A 21,786-nucleotide genomic window follows, 5' to 3' on the forward strand; every position below is an offset into this window, starting at 1 on the left:
CGTGAGATCCAGGGAATGATCACTTGTCGCTCAAAAAATCACCGGTTGTTGGAAAATAGTAGTGATTAAAAGTGTTGGAGTCACCTTATCTTCAAGACAGTCCTAAATCTCTCACTTATAGTCAGGAAGGAAATGGGAGGGGTGCCTCTCTCTCCCTCTCCCCACAGCACTGAAACTGTGACCTACTCTGACCTACTTCCCATCGATATAGTATATAGTCACAACACTGCAAGGAAACAGAATGATCTAGCCATGTGCTACTAGCAAGTCCACCCTTAAAGAGACTCTGAAGCGAGTCTCTGTAAGCTCGAGGGAGCACTTCCTGAAGAGGCAGAGCTAAGCCCTGTATCCGTGCGGCGATTGAAGCGCATGGAGGCAGAGCTCCAGTTCATAGCTCTGCCTCCATGAGCAGCAAAATCCATGACCAAGAAAGTCATGGATTTTGCAGTGGGGATTTGGGGGGTAAAGACCCCTCGTTTTGCCGTGGGATAGCCGCATTTTAGCAGGGATTATACTGATTTACATGACTGCTTGTTAAATAAGTAAATTTAGACTCGCTTCAGAGTCTCTTTAAAGCGGAATATAACCCTGCATTTCAACTTTGCTCTAAAATATTATTTACAGCATATTACATGCAAAAAGCATTTTTTTTTTTTTACTAGACCAGCATTGGAAGGGTTAAACACAGAGGTTTAAAGTTCCGTGGAGAGATATGCAGAAGTTCAGATAGATAGATACATTCTATTTAGTTTCATGTATCTATTGATAAATGTTATACACTCTTTGGCTGTCCTCCAAGCTCCTTCTCAGTCAGAGAGATGAGTCACATTCAACACTTAGATACATTTATGTAAACAAAATGTATCTATTTCAGCTTCGGATGCATCTGCAGAAATCTCCAGGAACTTTAAAGCCCTGTGTAACCCTTCCAATGCTGGTCTAGTAAAAAAAAATGCTGGTTGCATATAATATACTGTAAATAATGTTTTAGAGCAAAGTTGAAATGCAGGGTTATATTCTGCTTTAAAGAGACTCCGTAACAAAAATTGCATCCTGTTTTTTTATCATCCTACAAGTTCCAAAAGCTATTCTAATGTGTTCTGGCTTACTGCAGCATGTTCTACTATCACCATCTCTGTAATAAATCAACTTATCTCTCTCTTGTCAGACTTGTCAGGCCTGTGTCTGGAAGGCTGCCAAGTTCTTCAGTGTTGTGATTCTGTGATGCATCTCCCCCCTCCAGGCCCCTCTCTGCACACTGCCTGTATATTATTTAGATTAGGGCAGCTTCTCTCTTCTCTCTTATCTTTTACAAGCTGGATAAATCCTCCTCTGAGCTGGCTGGGCTTTCACATACTGAGGAATTACATACAGGCAGAGCTGTCTGCACTCTGCAGTAAGAAACAGCCTGACACTTCAGTGGAAGATAGCTGCAGGGGGAAAGAAACACACAAATGATCTCTTGAGATTCAAAAGGAAGGGTGTATACAGCCTGCTTGTGTATGAATGTATTTTCTATGTGTGGACATACTGTACATCAACCTACTTCCTGTTTTGGTGGCCATTTTGTTTGTTTATAAACAAACTTTTTAAAACTGTTTTTAACCACTTTTAATGCAGCGAGGAGCGGCGAAATTGTGACAGAGGGTAATAGGAGATGTCCCCTAACGCACTGGTATGTTTACTTTTGTGCGATTTTAACAATACAGATTCTCTTTAAGTATGCAGCACATTGATCAGGTGACTGGCCAGAATTTCCTCTCAGTTCCATCTGCTGGCGAACTGGGGAACTGCACAGCTCCCAGCAAGATGAGAGCCATCTGCTGGTAGACAGTGGAAGTCTACACCAAAGTTCCCCAGTGCTGCCACCAGCAGGATAACAAGGCACAGATCCTGACAGAAGGTGTGTAATGAAAAGGTGGCCCACATGCTAAAATATAAGGCCTGTTAGACGCATAACACTGTGCAGTGGCTTAAGATTGACCCATATGAAGTACAACCAAAGCAAACTTTATTTATTTATTTATTACAATAAAAATACATAAACAATTTTAAAGGGAAAATTAACATTTATAAAGAAAAAAAATAAAAGTGTCATAAACAAAAAGCAGTGTCTTTTTGAACTTTAATGTTATTAAAAATGTTCTTTCAATTTAAATCTGCAGCCAGCTAAGAATGTTGAAAACTGTCTATAAGCTGGAATACACTGTTACTTATGTTCCACACTTGGACTAATCCATTATAACTTCAAGTACTGTTGAACTGTTATGCTTTATTTACAAGCACATGAAAACAAAATAATCAAGCTGAAAAAAAAAATGCTTGTCATTAATTTTTCAATCTGTAGAGCCAAACCAAAAAACATAGTTATTTTATTTTTTTTAAAGCAGGATTAAACTTTGTCATAACATTCAATAAAAATGTGTTTTCCTACTTTTTATTACCTATATAGTTATCACAAGTATTATTGTCTTTGTATAAATTACAAGTTCTCAAAGTATAGTTTATCTGCTGTGAAAGCTAATTTTGTGATTTATTGCATACACAGCTTCTTTATTTTTATATTATAATGTATCCAGTGAGAATGTGTCTTCTCGTATGTACACTTTCTGCTAGTATTCAGCTGAAACACTGCTAGCTGTGTTTACTAATAGTAGCTGATAAGAAAACAAACACGATAATGTAATTACTTCCTCAAGATTTAAGCTTCCCACTGAAGAAGAAAGTGCTGTGTTTAATAGTGATGTAGCGAACATAACATTTTTGGTTCGCAAATGAGAATTTTCTGCAAAAGTTTGCGAATATTCAAACCAGGTGAACCACCATAGATTTCAGTAGGCAGGCACATTCTAAAACCTAGAGGGACTGTTTCTGGCCACAAAAGTGATGGTAAAGTTGTTTCAAGGGGGCTAAGGGCCTGTACACACTGCAGCGCTTGCGCTGCATTTTTAAAAACGCATGCGTTTTTAAAATCGCAAGGTCTTTTGAAAAATAATGAAAATCGTGATTACTTGTACACACTGGTGCGATGCGTTTTTAGAAAAACGCAATTGCTGTGCCTGCTGCGCTTTTTTAAGCGCAGCGCTTGAAAAACGCATTAAAAACGCATGCGCTTGCGTTTTTTGCCTGCGTTTTTTAGAAGGCAGTATCCCAGAAGACTGCAATTTCCTGATTCCTGTTGAAATGTAAACTAGAAAAAAAACAAAGGATTCTTTAGCTAATCAGCAATTACAAGAAAAACGCAAACGCATCAAAAACGCAGGCAAAAGCGCATGCGTTTTTTAAAAAACGCATACGATGCATTTTTAAAACTACATGCACTTGCAATTTTAAAAACGCATGCGCTTGCGATTTTGCTTGCGTTTTTCAGTGTGTACAGGCCCTAACACTTGGACCGTGGCATGCCAGTGGGGGATCCATAGCAAAAGTCCCACCAAAAATAACGTAGTTGACGCAGGGTTGTGTTTTCATCTCTAAAGGGCAGAAATCACAGTACATTCCTAAATTTGTGGAATTAAGTGCTTTAAAAAAAAGCATGTGGAATTAAGTGCTTTAAAAAAGTCCAGCATGTGTACACCGCAATAAGGTAGTGTAAGGGTTAGTCCCAGTTCACACTGACAGATGAAACACCGCGTTTAATTCACTGCAAACAACCACAAAGCGCTTTAGTGATAACATTAGGTGAGCAAATCATTGTTTTTGCTAGTTGACACCTCCAGGACATAAATGCTAGTCCTCTCGGCAGCAATCTTTGTGTAGTGGTATGTAGTGGCCGCTGTGCTTGTGTGTATGTTAGTGGGAGTGCAGGCAATTGTGGTTTTCCAGCCCCTTTGGTCAGGCTGAGGTAGTTCAATGACAGTTAACCTCCCTGACGGTATTGACGGTTATGCACATCAATACAAAACATGCCGCAAATGGTATTGACATGTCAGTACTCTCCTGCACTGTATAATAGACCCTTGCTTGACACATTGTGGCAAGTTACAGGAAAAAAAAGTTATGAAAATTAATTGGATTTCTTTTTTCTCAGAAATCCTGGCGAAATTGAACGCCAGGGAGGTTAAGTGACCAAAAAAAAAAACCACTGATTCTGAACTGAGGCCTTATACAGGGGGCTGTAGTGGATACTAGATGCCAGTAGTCAGGGCCGTGCAGAGGGTCCTTAAGTGGGGGGTGCTCATATTTTAAAAAGGGGCCCGGCAACGCCTTTCCCCGCATGCCCCCCCCCCCCTCGTTTCTGGCTAGGGGGGTATTGGTTTTCACGTGGGTGCTGAATGCAGATGCTGGGTGCCATGTAGGTTCTAGGTGTAAGTACTGAGTGTCATGTGGGTTCTGGCTATGGTTGGGTATCGAGTGTCATGCGGGTGTTGATTGCAAGTACTTAGTGCCATGTAAGATCTGGGTGTATGTACTGGATGTCATGTGGGTGCTGGGTGCAGGTACTGGATGTGACATGGGTGCAAATACTTAGCGCCATGCCTGTACTGGGTGCTGGCTATGGGTGGGCTTTGGGCATCACATGGGTTTTGAATCCAGGTACTTTGGGTGCGGGTACGGGTTAAGTGGGTGCTTGGTGCAGATAGTGGGGACCATGTGAAAGCTATGTGCAGGTGTGAGTACTGGGTGCAATTTTAGACCTGGGTGCAGATACTTGGTGTCACACACACACACACACACACACACACACACACACACACACACACACACACACACACACACACACACACACACGCATACACCTTTATAGCAGTATCAGGCAGACTTTGTGTCTCCTTCCAACCATCTCTTTTGGCGCCACCACCCTCAAATCAGCAGTGATAGGTGTCCACTTTTAGTGGGTTAGAGTGGGCACAGTGGAGCCCACAGTGGAGGCACAGACTCACCTTTCATTACTGGGACCTCTGTCCCTCTTGATCAGCACCCAAGCCTCTTTTCAGGCAAAGAAGAAGTGGTTACCAATATGCAGTGGTTGCTAAGCATTAGTAGATGCAAAACTGCAGTAAGTGCCAAGGTGCAGTGGGTGCCCAGATGCAGTAGATGGGATGACGCAAAGGTTCACTTTGTGCTAAGTTGCAGTGGGTGCTGAGATGCCAAAGTACAGTCTGTGTCAAGCTGCTGTGGGAACAAAGGTCCAGTTTGTATTGGGTGTTTATTTGCAGTGGGTGCTAAGCAGTATTGGGTGCTGAATGAGTAGCAGATGGTAATAAACAATAGTGGGTGCCATATGAGCGCTAATTGGTACAGGGAGCCATGTGAGTGTTGGACATGAGTGAGTAGGGAGTGCTATGTGTGGTCTGGATGTGTGCCATGGGAGATTACCGAGTCTCATATGGGTTCACACCAAGGATGGGTACTGGGTGCTATTTGGGTGCTGGCCATTGACGTGGGTACTATGTGTATATAATGGCTTTGGAACTTGACGTGTGAGTACTGTGCCATGTGGGTGTTGATTATGGGGCTATGTGGGTCTTAGGTGCAAATACTTAGTGCCAAGTGGGTACTGGGAGTGAGTACATGGTGACATATGGGTGATGGGTGCTGGCTAGTGGGGTATTTGTTGTCATGTGGATGCTAAAGTCAGATGCTGGGTGCCATGTGGGTTCTGGGTGCTGGCACAGGGTGTCATGTGGATTCTGGCTGTATGGGTGTGTATCAACCATCATGTAGGTGTTGATTGCAGGTACTCAGTCCCTTGTGAGTTCTGGGTGCAAGTACTGGATGTCATATGTGAGTGCTTAGTGTTTGTGCTAGGCACTAAGTGGAGGCTTAGTGCAACTGGAACTACTACAGATGAAGCATGTGGGTGTTGGGTGCAGGTACTGGGTATCACATAGGTGTGAATACTTGATGCCATGCATGCATTGGGTGCTAGCTATGGGTGGGCATTGTGTGTTATGTGGGTTCTGAGTGCAGGTACTTTGGGTGCTAGTACTAGTTATGTGAGTGCAGATAGTGGGTGCCATGTGAAGGCGGTTTGCAGGTGTGAGTAGTGAGTGCCATGTTGGGGCCGGGTGCAAGTACTGTGCCATGTGGGTGTGAGTACTGGGTGCCAGCTATAGGTTGAAGGGGTGCAGGTACTGGGTGTCATGTGGCTGTTTGATGCAAGTACTAAGTGCCGTATGGGGGCCAGATGTGAGTATCGGGTGCAGGGTGTTTGGTGCAAGTACTGGGTGCTTGTTATAGTGGGGTTGCTGGTTGAGTGTAATGTGGGTGCTAAATATTGGTGGGATTTTTGTGGGTGCAGGGGGTGGGAGATCACTTTGGGTACTGCTATGAATGGCATAGTTGCTGCTAGGGGAGGTAGAGGTCAGTGAGGTTGCTGGGGGAGGTAGAGCTCAGTGTGGGTGCTGGGGGAAGGGTAGGTCACTGTGGGTGCTGTGGGGGAGTAACTGTAGGTGCTGTGGAAGGTAGAGGTCAGTAATCAGTATGGGTGCTGGAGAAAAGGAAGGTCACTGTGGGTCCTTTGGGGCAGGTCACTGTGGGTCTTGGGGGAGGTAGAGGTCATTGTGGGTGCTGGAGGAAAGGGAGGTCACTATGGGTGCTGCTTTGAATGGCATAGTTGCTGCTAAAGGAGGTAGAGCTCAGTGTGGGTGCTGGGGGAAGGGTAGGTCACTGTGGGTGCTGCTGTGAATGGTATAGTTGCTGCTAGGGGAGGTAGAGGTCAGTGTGTTTGCTGAGGGTAGGAGAGATCAGTGTGGGTGCTGGGGGATGGGTAGGTCACTGTGGGTGCTGTGGAAGGAAGAGATCAGTAAGAGTGCTGGAGGAAGGGGAGGTCACTGTGGGTGCTAGGAAAAGTCAGTGTGGTTACTGGAGGAGGGAGTGGATGCTGGGTGTTGGGAGAAGCCACTGTGGGTGCTGGAAATAGGAGAGGTCACTGTAGGTGCCGCTTTTGGAATGGGAGGTCCCTGTGAGTGCTGCAGGGGACAGAAGGGTAGCCACTGGGGGAGGGAAAGATCACTGTTGGTGCTGGGGGAGGGATAGGTCACTGTGGGTGCTGGGGTAGGCAGGATCACTGCTAGAGCTGGGGAGGGAGAGGTCACTGTGGGTGCTAGGTGAAGGGAGAGGTCACTGTGGGTGCTGGGGGAGGGAGAGGTCACTGTAGGTGCTAGGTGGAGGGAGAGGTCACTGCGGGTGCTAGATGGAGGGAAAGGTCACTGTGGGTGCTGGGTAAGGGAGAGGTCACCGTGGGTGCTAGGTGGAGGGAGATGTCACTGTGGGTTGTGGGGAGGGAGAGGTCAGTATGGGTCCTAGGAGGAGGGAAAAGTCACTGTGGGTGCTAGGTGGATGGAGAGGTCACTGTGGGTGCTAGGTGGATGGAGAGGTTACTGTGGGTGCTAGGGGAGGGAGTGGTCACTGTGGGTACTAGGTGGAAGGAGAGGTCACTGGTTGCTGGGGGAGATTGAGGTCAGTATGGGTCCTAGGCGGAGGGAGAGGTCAGTATGCCACACTAGGATTCCTGTCTGGGCCTCTACACTTGAAAGTGTCCCAGGCGGGGGCGGAGCTTCCCGCGGGTGGGCGGGGCTTATCGCGATCGGGGCGTGGCTTATTTTGTGCAGCGAGAGGGGCCTTTTTTGAAGATTTTTAAAAGGGGGAGTGCCTGGGCACCCAGAGCACCCCCCTCTGCACGTGCCTGCCAGTAGTGGTGGTGAAGGATTATTGGGTTATGGTCGGTGCACTACTAGGACCATCAGACCTGTCTCCAACAGCTAATGTGTGCACTGGACACACATAATTTCAATAGAACAATTGCAAGAAAAAGAAAAACAGCCCTTAAAAGGGCAAACTACTATAGCACTCAACACTGACTGCATCTGTCTGCAACAGCTAAAGTGCACTGAACACACAGAACACCAATATCACAAGATCAAAACACGGCCTTTAGAAGGGCTCTTGGAGTTATGTAGATGGTGAATTGGTACTGTAGCAGCAAGAAACTCCACTGGGGACACAGAACACAGGCCTAACTTACGATTTCCCTATCTGCAGAAATGCTCTGTCCGTAGTCTCCTTCACAGCAGCCACAGTCAGAGTGTAAAATGTCTGCTGTGCTGGCCTTCTGATGGGGGGGGGGGGGGGCATGGTCCAAGTGGGAGGGATAGATGATTGGCTGCTATGTGTCTGCTGACTCTGGGGTGAGGGGTACATTTTTGGCTCCATTATGATGTATAGGGGGCAAATCGAACACGCGATATGTTCCCGAACAGACGCAAACGCGTTGTTTGCCGTGAACTATTTGCCGGGTGAACAGTTTGGGCCACCTCTAGTGTTTTACTTTTTGAATGCTGTTCTGCTTTCTGGTAGTAGGTTTTATGTGGTAAAGAATCTTTTAGAGCAAATAAGAAAAGCTGAGTTTCATAGCAAATGTGGAATGTCCCTTTATTGTGAACCTACAGTATATGTGCATTGATAATGCTTAAATTGCACATACTGATCTGTAACAATTGCCCTTAATTTACTTTTAAAGAGTAACTGCCGGGCATAAAATCAAAAATCAATTCTTTATTTTTATTTGGTAAACAATTAATAAGGATGCTAACCAGGCAATCCAAAAGTTAAAAATCACTCTTATTTTTCTTCTCCATAAAACATCCTTCCCTAGTTTCCCTGGCTCTTATTTGGTACATCTGCCACACAAAGGAAGTTGCAGAGCATGCTGGGTTTTCTTTTTTTCTTCTTTACTTTCCCCTCAGACTTAACTAATGCAGCCTGATGGGCTGAAGCCTCTTTCCCTCCTGTTTTCCCCTCCCACTCCTCTGTTTCTCTCTGATTGGCCAATATTTCTCAATGCACTTTCTACTCCAGAACTGGGTGGGAGTGTCTGAAGACTGGGAGGAGGGCGGGCAATGATACACAAACAGAGTAAGGGGGGGAAATGATGTCAGGATTGGCTTCAAGATAGACATGGACAAAATGGAAAATCCTAAATAGGATTTTCTTTTTTTTTACCATAGAAAAATCACTAAAATCAAAATGTGGACAGTGCAATACATCTGTTATATAAGTAGAGCAAGTATTTATCTACTTATATATGTGTTTTTTTTCTGAGATAGTATAGCTGACAGCTGCACTTTAAGGTGTGGAAATACCACCTAGGAGAAAACAAAAAAAAAAAGTCAATTGAATAAGGGCCAATGGGTCTGATGTTTAGCTATGAAAATGTATCATATTTTGCATTAGGCCCCATCTCTTTATCTTTAAGTATAGCATTTCAATTAATAAATGACAACATTGAAATCCCAGTGAAACTAAGAAATTCAATGCATTGCATATGTTAAGAGGCTACAGTACTTCAGCATCTTGACACCAATCATACATACGTTGTATACACTATTACACAATAAGAAAGCTATCTATATGTGCTCGATTTTTTTTTATGTAAATGGACCAACTGCACATAACCTGGTATTACCTAAGTTTTCTGGCAGTTTTTATATACAAAATATCTGCAAATCAAGTTTATCTGTGCACCTGATTCACAGTATGACAGGATCCAGGCTTGCTATACAAAAATATTTTCCACTCAGCATGCTGTTTACCTTGCAGTAATACAACACATTTTTTTCCACTGGGATGCAATGAGGTATGATCATATTTCTTGTTTGTAAGAGGTGAGAATGTGTTATCTGGTTCCCCCTGGCTTCTCGCAGTTCTGATATCTGAGAGATCATCTCCATGGATCTAATTATTAATCCACAAATACAAGGGGAGCTATCAGCAGGGAGAATACAACAGACAATACAGGCTCCTGCTGGTTTTCATCAAAATTTTAATTGTGTAGATATGCGTGGGTGCAAAATTCTTTCTGCTCAATAAGAAAGTACAGGGAGGTGTCATTTTACATGAGTTTAAATTACAAAATTTCAAACAACACAATAGGCTAATAGCGCCTAAGTAATAATGCCAAATTTTGCTTTGTAAAGCTTCACGGTTTGCGATTGGCTTTGAAGCCAATGGTAAACACATAGCACATGTGATTTTGAGTGGTTTTAACCCTTTCCAACACAATTTCTGGATCAACAACATGTCTCCCCCAACTATTACTTTTTTTTCCAATTGTGCAGGGGGTGGGGGCCTGGGTGAGAAATCAGGGGGAGGAGGCAGCACCAGATTGCATGCTTTAAAGAGAACCTGTACTGAGTAAAAATATTTAAAATAAACACATGAGGTAACTTCAAATGAACATTACATAGTTACCTTGCCATCAGTTCCTCTCAGAAGCTCACCATTTTCTTCTCACAATGATCCCTTCCAGTTCTGACAATATTTTGTCAGAACTGAAATATATCAGTTGCTGTCAGTAAAACATCAGTTGCTGTCAGTTATAGCTGAGAGGAAAACTGATGTACCAGGTAATGTCCATGTTTCCCCATGGCTCAAGTGGGCGATGTTACAGTTTAACAGTGTGCTGACCAGAAAGCTGTTATGGGTAATGGCCATTTTCAAAATGGAGGACGGAAAATCCCTTGATCACAGTGAACAAACAGGACGCAGGAGAGGAGAAAGACACTGAGGAGTAGACTACATGGAAGGTAAGTATGACTTGTGTATGCTTATTTTGACTTTTAATTTTCAGTTCAGGTTTTCTTTAAGTATAGCCAGCATGCATGGTCCTGACCGCACGCAATACTTGATCATACTCCCTTAACCTCCCTTGTGGTAACCCCGACCTGGGCTGCAAACGGTAAGCCCGATCTCAGGTCGGGGTAGGGGATTACCTAATCTGCATGTTGTTTAGGAGTCCCTCACGCGATCGCCGCTGCGCAGCGGGACTCCAGCCTCTGTCCCCAGCTGACTGCAGCCTCTTTTGGCCGCCAGGATGCCCACAACCTTGTTCTTGTTCCAGGGACCCAGCGGCCAATCAGTGGGGTGGAGCAGCATGACATCGGTGCGGGTGGAGCTAAATTTAAAGCGGACATGAAATTTTTTTTATGCACAGGAAAACAGTTTATTATGTATATACATATATATATAAATATATATGTATACATGTTGCCGCCTGCACGGACTTCTGCCTGGATTTTGACTACTCTCTGCCTGCCGGCTGCACCGACGTCTGCCTGGATTCTTTTGACTACTCTCGGCTTGCCGCCTGCACTGACATCTGCCTGGATTTTGATTACTCTCTGCCTGCCGTCTGCACCAACATTTGCCTGGATTTTGACTACTCTCTGCTTGCCGCCTGCACTGACGTCTGCCTGGATTTTGACTACTCATAACTCATAACTCATTAGCTATTCAAAAATGTAATTAATTCAACAAATTTGTGTTCTAGTCTTGTAATTATATGCAGAATGTCTACCAGGCTTTTATTCTGGCATATTTTGGTGAGTTATGACTTAAAGCGGACCCAAACCAAACAGTTTTTTAATTAAAAATATTTAGTTGCACCACTCTGACACATACAAAGAGAAATAAACACTCCTTCAAACCTATGAGCATTTCAGTGCATGCTTTTCACCCTTCTCTTTTCATAGCTAGGGTTATACTGGGGGCAGCCATTAGCAATTCCTCCATTGCCAGACACCATCTACTCCACCAGTTTGCCAGAAAAATCCCGGCAATTTGAAAGGAAGGGGAGGGGTTCCTCCAATAAATGTAAAATATTTTATATTTGTCATCATGCAGCTGAAAAAAGGCTGCTATTTATTATTATAATTTAGAAAATAGATTTTATTTCTGAAATCTTGTATTTTTAATTTGGGTCCACTTTAAGAATTGGAGGCCTAGAATTCTTGAAAAACAATGTATCGCTTTTGACTTTTCAGACAGAAATGCATGGGCAGGGGGGTTAAAGGAGTTCTGTGGATGCTATTAAAAACAAAAAACTGCGCTTACCTGGGGCTTCTTCCGGCCCCCTGCAGCTGTCATGTCTCACGCTGTCCTCATATGATTCTCCATTCCCCGCCGCTGGTCCCAGTCTAATTATGCTTCTAACTAAACAGTGGCTGCACGGCCGTGGACATGCTCACTCCTGCGCGCGTCATCGGGAGCTTGCTGCGTAGGCGCAGTACAAGAAAACTTCGTACTGCACCTGTGCAATAAGCTCCTGATGACGCGCACAGGAGCGAGCACTATTCATCTAGTTAGATGAATAATTAGACTGGACGGGTAGTGGGGAATAGAGAGTCGTAGGAGGATGGCGTGGGACATAACAGCTCCAGGGGGTTGATAGAAGCCCCAGGTAAGTGTTAGTTTTTGTTTTTATTAGCCTCCACAGAACCCCTTTAAATAGGAGCATCCTGCACATGCACTGCTCATTAAGACTGAAACTGGGCTTGAACAGAGTGCTCCTGAACATGCGATCAGGGAGTGTGCATGGCCGGGACTTCACATGAGCAGTGGCCTGCAACCCAGCTGGATCACGGACTCTACCCTCTCAGTGATGCTTAGCCTTGGCTATGATGTCACACAGCATTCTGCCCCAGGGCACTCTGGGGGACCAGGTGTTGTTTCAGCAAACAACAAACAACACTTCTACTGTAATGCATCATGCCTGCATTGAATATGTTGCCATCTTTGATACATTTAAGAATGTAAATTAGAGGTAGAAAGATTTTACAATAGGACAACATTGACTAAATAATTTATTAAATAAAATTTTTAAAAATAAGGAAGTTCATCCATTAAGTTATGTTCAATAAAGTTCCTCTTTGAACATTTTCCAGCAACAGAAATGCTATTTAACGTTATTTTAAACCCAATGGATTATTTGTAATAATTTGTAATATTTTCTAATTTCATTATCTTTTCTCCATGTTTATCATTGAATATGATTCTTTTAAAATATCTCTCTGAAATCAATGTAATTACAGTTACTGAGTACTTCCAATTGCCTGTCAACAATTGGCACATATCAGGGTTAAAGAAAAAGATTCTACAGGACATCCTCAAACTTTTTTTTCCATGACAGCTTCCATTTAAATTCATCTTACCGACAGCACAAGTATTATAAGCAATAAGTGTGCTAGGATAATGTTATATTTATATACTGTAATTATGCAATTTCAGTCTTGGACACTTTGCAGTAGCCAGTATCTCTACCATAAAATGCTAAGAGCCGATTCCCACTAGAGCGTTTTGCCGGCAATTTCGGCAAAACACTCAAGCGCTAGCGCTTTTTAAAGCGCTAGTGCAATGATACCCTATGGGCCCGTTCTCACTTGGGCGACTTGCTTTAATCGCTGGCGATTAACGCAAATTGCTAAACGCAAACGTGTAGCCTGCACCATTTTCAGGCGATTTCCCGGCGATTGTGTTTCAGTGCTATAGACGCGCTAAACACGATCGCGAGGAAATCGCTGCAGTGTCCAGTGATTTTGCCGTGTTAAATCGCGGAAAAATCACTCCCACAAAACGCCGGCGGTAATCGCTGGCGTTTTGCGCTTTTAAGTGTGAGTGGGGCCTTAAGCATTCCTGCAGACTACTTCGTGACAGCTTTTTTAAAGTGTTTTGGGGATTTGGCATATGAGGTAGCACATACAAAGTCTGTTCATTATTATTCCTCAGAAAAACACAGACAAAATGAAAATAAATGAAGATATAACTTACAGTAAATGGTAAATCAATGATTACCAATCATTACCAATTATGAGGATTTTCGCTTGTGTGGCTACTATTTTTAATGGAAGTACGTTGCCAAAGATTAAAACCAGGACTATAGACACCATCATGTTTGAACTTGAAACAACCCCTGTTGTAAAAGGCTTAAGGTACTGGTTGGGAGACTGTGGAAAAAAAAGCCTGATGTAAAAGCGGAATCCTTCCTAACTCCATTTCTCCACATCACATGCTGCCACTCTATATTTGAACTACTTCTACTAAACACCTTGAGCTTTGCAGCAGGTAGACTTTGATAATAAACGCTTTTCATCTTTGACATTTACAATAATTTGATTTAACTTCCTATCCAGGGCTAAGGCAGACTCAAATTTCTCAAGGGATGAAGAGTTTACAAAATGTCTCTATCACAGCTATAGCCAACGAGGTGATAAGAACGTTTATCTATTGCTGTAGAACTACACTGGAAAAACACATACTTCACCATGCCGAGAGATCAAGAGCAGAATTTTTTTTTTAATAATTCATATCTGTGTGGTGCGACTATAAATCACTGCTGTTTAACTTATAGAACCATATACATTGCACATAATTTGTACGTTAAAGTAAGCCTAGCCCCAGAAGAGGCATTACCATCCACAATATATTTTTTGCATTCTATAAGATGACAAGTTGAAACACCTTATTTCCACATCCCCAGACTCCTCCATAATCTTTATTTTTTAGGGTTATGTGCACCACCATCTTTGATATGACATTATATAACCCTTCAGCTGTAGTAGACTGTCAATCATCTTACTTACTTTTCCTTTTATATCTGCAAAGAGGGCGGCATTGTGCACAGGTCTTGATAAAACGTACATGGACTGAGACCACCAGAGATTGACCAAGATTTTATGTGCAGTCCCAGAAAGCTGAAGGGCATTCATTGTTTCCACCTCCTCACTTTCAAAGCAACTGAAAGACTGTTTTGTGACTGATCATCTGACAGTTACAGAAGTTTTTCCTCACTATTTGCTGAGAGTTGTACAGGAGGTCACACATGTGAGTGTATGTGAGTCTGAGTCTGGTGATCTTACCTTCCAGTGACATGTCTGGTCTTATACGTTCCAATACTTCTTTGTTCGTCATTCTTGCTGTCCATGGTGTCTTGCTGTCATATTTATGCATAAATATGATCTAAACCATGATCTGTTTTTCATGCAAGTTTTAATACTAGATCATATAAACCAAATTAAATAAATGAGTCTAAAGTTACATATTTGTGCATAGCAAAAGTTTATGAACCTCTAAGATCATCAGTTCTCACAAAAGGGGAAGTAGAGTCAGATGATTCAGTGAATGGAATGATTATTAAATGTTAGTATGAGAAGACCTACCAGTGGTTAGAGATGTTGTGAACACAGAATTTTCCGTTTGCGAACAGCGAACGCAAACTTCCACAAATGTTCATGAACATGTGAACCACCATAGGGCCATTTCCTATTCAAGGTGATAAGTAGCTTGCAGATGTGAGCTACTTATCACCTTGCAATCGCGCGAGAATTACCGGCAAATCCTATTGCCCATATCCTCCTTCGCGCGATGGCCAATCATTAGAGAGCATTGCTCCCTTTTACCGGGCGATGGGGAGTGAGGTTTACACTGTGGTGCTGTCCTTCAGCACCACGCCCTCACTGCCCACACATGCGCAAACACGCCGAACATCCGCTGCCATCTTCTGCCGCAGCATTTGGGGGTCTCCTTTAATAAGGAGACCCCCAAAGCTCCCTGTTGGGTTGCCTCACACCTTAGAAACCCCCACATAGCTCTGCCAGACACCCATGTTAACATACATACCACCGCTGATCACCCAATGCCTCTCGCCACAAATTTTGTCTCGCAATTACAGTGTATCTAACACTGTATTTACTGTCTGCATAGGAGCCCGGGCAAAGCATCTTTGAATCTGCAGCTGGGGCTCCCCATTGGTCCGCTGTCTGAGCCATTTTATTGGTTCAGACAGCAGACCAATGGGGAGCTTCCGTGTTAGATACCCTGTAATTACGCAATGGAATTTGCGGCGAGAGGCGTCGGGTGATCAGCGGCAGTATGTATGTTAACATGGGTGCCCAGCAGAGCTACGTGGGGGGCTTCTAAGGTGTGCGTGACCTGACAGGGGGGTTCTGGGGGTCTCCTTATTAAAGGAAACCCCCAGATGCTGCGGCGACGACGTGTGTTAACTGCTTTAGACCTGCTCTTTGCAGGTCTAAGCTAACGCTCATGCAAAGGGTAACTGGATACCGTGTAAAGAACTCGCTGGGTGATTATATTGCCCAAGCAAGTTCTTTTCCACCTGGGGGATCATAACTTTATTAGGATTAGGCAATGCCACCATCGCCTAAATTAAGAACTCGCTGGTGCTTAGCGCTGGCGAGTTCAGTATTAGTAATAGGATATGGCAGGGGCGTTCCTAGGGTCCTTGAAGATTGGGGGCACCTGTGGGCACAAGGTGAGGGGGGGGGGGGGAGGCGATAATGGGCGTGGTCATATTGTGAGTGGGCGTGGCCATGGGTGGGGCCAAATTTACATGAACTTAGCAGCGGTGTAAGCTACAGATCAAAATAAGCTGCCCATCAAAATATTGGATGGAGCCCCATGTCCTTTATTTAAATAATTGACAATCAGTATAGGCATAGATCAAAGATGTATACGCACATACAATTTTGAATGGTCAATTACTGACCAATTTTACCACCCCCATGCAGTAAGTGGGCCAACAGGCAATGAATTTGATGAACAGAGCTAAAATTGGCTAATCAAAATTGTATGTGTGTACCAGGCTTTACAGCTAATACTGTACATACTGAAAGTAGCAGGGATAAGCACACACTGCAGCTAGTTTACTATCAGTACAGGCACAGAGTAACAGTTTATACAGTACATACTGGAGGTAGCATAGATCAGCACATACTGCAGCTAGTTTACTAACAGTACAGGCACAGAGTAACAGCTTATACAGTACATACTGGAGGTAGCAGAGATCAGCACACACTGCAGCTAGTTTACTATCAGTACAGGTACAGAGTAACGGCTTATACTGTACATACTGGAGGCAGCAGAGATCAGCACACACTGCAGCTAGTTTACTAACAGTACAGGTACAGAGTAACGGCTTATACTGTACATACTGGAGGTAGCAGAGATCAGCACACACTGCAGCTAGTTTACTATCAGTACAGGCACAGAGTAACGGCTTATACTGTACATACTGGAGGCAGCAGAGATCAGCACACACTGCAGCTAGTTTACTATCAGTACAGGTACAGAGTAACGGCTTATACTTTACATACTGGAGGTAACATAGATCAGCACACACTGCAGCTATCAGTACAGGCACATAGTAACAGCCTAGACTGTAATGGGACATAGAGGATGGGGCTCAGGCACAGACACACACAATGGGGCACAGACACACACAATGGGGCACAGACACACACAATAAGGACACTCCACACACAGACACGCTCCACACACACAGAGACACACTCCACACACACAGACACAATCCACAGACACACTCCACACAAACAGACAGACACACTCCACACACACAGACACACTCCACACACATTACACACAGAGTAAACAGTATATTACTACCTCCTCCCTGGTCTGGACTCTGCAACGCACGGGGTTATCTAGCTGCCGCGGCTGCATCCTGCCTGTGTCCGACCTCCAGGCTGGCTGTGACAGTTCTCCCCCTCACTTGGCTCTGCAGCAGAGGCTTCTCACTCCCTCTTGGCGGCATGCGGATTGCGGAGGATCAGCGAGGGTCAGCGGGCACCGGGCAGGCAATTCAAAACTGGCTCCTCCGAGATGTCTCCACTACACGTGCAGGGGGTGGAGCTACTCACGCTCTCTCCAGCCCCCTGCCTATTCATTCAATCTTGCGCCCCCTGCCTGGTGCTCCTGATTGGGCAGGGGGCGGATGGACAAGGGGACCAGCAGTGCTTCTGAGCGGCGAGCACCGCCCACAACATGGCGGCCGCCGTATTGTGTAAACTGCGGCCGTGCAAAGTAAAAACATTCGTGGCACTCCCGTTGGGCACCCCAGAGCAGTAATTAGGGGCACCCCAAAGCTATATCCGTGGCACGTGCCACCGATATGTGACGCTAGTGACGCGCCTGGGATATGGCCCATAGACTTCAATAAGCAGGAAGATTTTAAAACCTAAAAAGGCTGTTTCTGGCCAAAAAAAGTGATGGAAAAGTTGTTTCAAGGGGTCTAACACCTGGACTGTGGCATGCCAGAGGGGGATCCATGCCAAAAGTCCCACCAAAATTACGGAGTTGACACAAAGTCTGGTTTTAATACCTAAAGGGCAGAAATCACATTATGCACAATTTGGGGTGTCAGTGGGCTGTGGAGTGTTACACATAGAGAAATGCAATAGTACTATGAGAATACAGTGAAAAAAATCATGCACAGGAGTGGTAAGTACTGTGTCTGCAAGTTAATGTAGCATCAGCAGTTGTGTGCACACAGCTCTGGGTGTCAGTGGGCTATGGAGTGTCACACACAAAAAAAAAGAAACAAAAAAACCACAGGAGACCGATATACTAGCCCTCAAAAGGGCTGTTTAGGGTGCCTTCACAGCAAGTGAGTAACAAAAACACAGGCCTAGCTTATGCTTTCCCTACCTATCTGCAGCAAGTCTGACCCTGCTCTCAGTAACAGTCAGCAGCCAGAAGAGAATGGATCCAATATGGCCACTGCAACTGCTTTTTAATAGGGGGTGGGGGGATCTAGGATTCGGTGCTAGCTGATTGACTGCCATGTGTCTGCTGACTGTGAGGTAAGGGATCAAAGTTTGGCTCCATGGTGACGTATAGGGGGCGGGTCGAACACGTCATTTGTTTGCAGTTCTGTTTGGGCCATCTCTACCAGTGGTGCAGGAGCTGGATTTACAATTGTGAGCCAGTGCTTCATCCCTATATGCAGAGTGTTAAGCTGAGCAGGACAAGATAGGTGACTCACCTGACAGTCATCCACTGAAGCCCTGTACACACGCTAGATTATAGTCAGATGAGGAGGCCGATAATGACTACCTCAGCCAATAAATTAGCATGTGTACTTTCTCAAACCACAATAGACTTCAATGGGGAGGTGAACTTTGAAAACTAGAAACACTTACGCTGGCCACAAAAGTGATGAAAAAGATATTTCAAGGGGTCCAACACCTGGAGGGGGGCATGGCGGAGTGGGATAGACGCCAAAAGTCCCGGGGAAAAATCTGGATTTGACGCAAAGCAGCATTTTAGGGGCAGAAATCACATTGAATGCTAAATTGCAGGCCCAAAGTGCTTTAAAACATCTTGCATGTGTATACATCAATTAGGGAGTGTAATTAGAGTACTGCTTCACACTGAAACACCAAACTCACTGTGTAACACACCGCAAACAGCTGTTAGCGTAGTGACGGCCATGCTGGACTGGTGCACACCATGGCGAGATTGCAGGCCGTGGCGGTTTTCAAGCCCAGTGCTTTAAAACATCTTGCATGTGTATACATCACTCAGGGAGTGTAATAGAGTACTGCTTCACAATAACACACCAAACTCCCTATGTAACACACCGCAAACAGCTGTTTGTGTTGTGATGGCCTGCTGTACTGGTGTGCACCATGGCCAGAGGGCAGGCCGTGGCAGTTTTTCAAGCCCATATGGTCGCTGTTGTAGCTCAATTATAGGACAACGGTGACTGTCCAGCTGATCAAATGTGGTCTGTCCACAATGAAGCAACGACCTTATTATCTTGGGTGTGCCTCCCTCTGAGACACTCATATAGCCGTCGGTCATTGCTTCATTGTGATACGCAAACCCCTTCACCGCGGCAAGGTAATGATCACAAAGGGGAATTAGCACATGTACATGCCTTTTGTTTTGTTGTTGTAGCTGCAGTGCAGCCAGAAAAATTAGGCAGGCATGTAAACGCACCAGAAAAATTAAATTCAGGAATCTACCGGGAGTCCAGGACCCTGTTGGTGGTGGCGAAGAAGGCAGTCAAGTGGCCTGCGGGCAGAGGTGCTGTGTGGGGAGCGACTTAGTCTTAGGGCAGGCAGTAGTCCAAGGGTCCAAGGGTTAATCGCTGCTCACAGTGTCTACATCCACACTTAAGGCCAGGTAGTCGGCTACCTGCCAGTCCAGGCGTTGCTGGAGGGTGGATCCGGAAGCGCTAAGGCGAGGCGTTGGACTAAAGAATGTCCGCATGTCCGACATCACCGTGAGATCACTGGAGCGTCATGTCCTTGCCTGCGGTGACATGGGAGAAGTATTACTGGCAGTGGTACTTTTATTGCATTGTGCTGTGACATCACCCTTAAACACATTGTAAAGCATAGTTGCCAGCTTGCTCTGCAAGTGCTGCATCCTTTCTGCCTTGAGGTGATTTGGTAACTAGAATGGTTTGCCGGCGAAAGGGTCCAGGCGAACTTCCGGGGGTTCGCGATCACAGAGAACCGCGAACTTTACCGGAAGTTCGATTTCCCCCCATAGTGCACCATTAGGGTCAACTTTGACCCTCTACATCACAGTCAGCAGACACATTGTAGCCAATCAGGCTACACTCCCTCCTGGAGCCACTCTTCCCCCTTATAAAAGGCAAGCAGCGCCGGACATTTTACTCAGAGCCTAATAGCAGGTACTGAACAGCAAGCAGCAAGTATTTAAAAAAATAGATAGAAAAGATGTTGGAGGCTGGCACTTCCAAACGTAGAAAAAGCTCTTTATTGAACCATTAAAAACAGTGGTAATACAGCGACAGCCCGCTGTTTCAGGTATCAGCCCTTTTTCAAGCTGTTTTAACCACAAATGCAGTAACACACATATCCCACATATATAGTGTCAACCCACTCAACTAACCAATCGGTTTAAATTACTCACAGCCAATCACGTTACCTGTGCTTCATGGCGGACCTGAGCGGAGACTAAGACCCCAATATGCAAAGCAGCACAAAAAATACACTATTGCGGAGTGTAACGGCGCTCCACGCCAGTGCATGCCACACCTCCGCATTCTCATTCGCTGAGGCTAAGTCAAGTGACCCTCTAGCAGTCAGCGTCATCACGCACGCACCGCCACACGTCCCAGCATTGGCTCAGCGCAAACTCAGTGTGCTCAGAGCCAGACTCGATGACGCTAGGGATAGCCACACCTCCAGGGGCATGTGCTAGCTACGTCATATGACAACAAACCAGCCACCGCATATCGGGGCAATCTAAGGGACCCGTAGCAGAGCGTCCATAGCAACGCCGCCATGCCAAAAAACATAAACAAATAGGCGTCACTCACCCACATCACCTCAGCGAATCAGTAAATAGGGACATCCCAGCTCAAACTCCTCCAGCACAGGGAAAGTGACAGCTCTGTAAAAAAGAGCATAAAACACATCAGAACACACACAGTATCATGGCAATATAACTAAATACAAAATCCCAGATCGTATTCTTTATTGAGACCACCATCACCCAACACCCCCAACCTCTTTATCCAACTAGCCTCCCTTCTAAGCAGTTCCTTAAGCCTGGAATGTTTACCCCTCCATGTCATTGGTACCCCATCAATAATCTGGACCTTTAGCTGAGTAATTCTATGCTGCATCCTAGTAAAATGTGCTGAAACGGCCTGTTTCATGTCACCATTCCTAATCGCACTCTTGTGAGAACAGATCCTGTCTCTAATTTTCTGTGTGGTCATACCTATATATCCCAAGCCACATGGACACTTTAAGTAGTATACCACAAAGCTTGACTCACAGGTATATAGACCTCTAATCCTGTATTTAGTGCCCTTAGAGGGATGTGTAAACTCCGATCCTTTTGTAATATGGCCACATAAATGACAGCCCAGACAAGGGAATGTCCCCACCCTTCCATTAGATTCAGTGGATTCTGGTGCATGATAAAATACTTTGTCTCTAATTGTCGGGGCCTTTTTATAAGAAAACAGGGGGGATATCTAAATTCTGGAATGTTAGGAAAAGCCTGACTCAATAGATGCCAGTGTCGTCTAATGCTTTTCCCAATCTCTCCACTGCAGGTATTAAAAGTGGAGACAAAGGGAAGCCGAAATTGTTTGTTAAGTTTCTTTCTAGGACGTGACTCCTGTTGCAAGATCTGTTGTGGATACCCCCTCTGTCTAAATTTTGACATCATGACGTTCATGTAAACGCTCAGGGATAGAGACAA

This window comes from Hyperolius riggenbachi, chromosome 9, assembly GCF_040937935.1.
Source record: "Hyperolius riggenbachi isolate aHypRig1 chromosome 9, aHypRig1.pri, whole genome shotgun sequence".
NCBI classification, from domain to species: Eukaryota; Metazoa; Chordata; class Amphibia; order Anura; family Hyperoliidae; genus Hyperolius; species Hyperolius riggenbachi.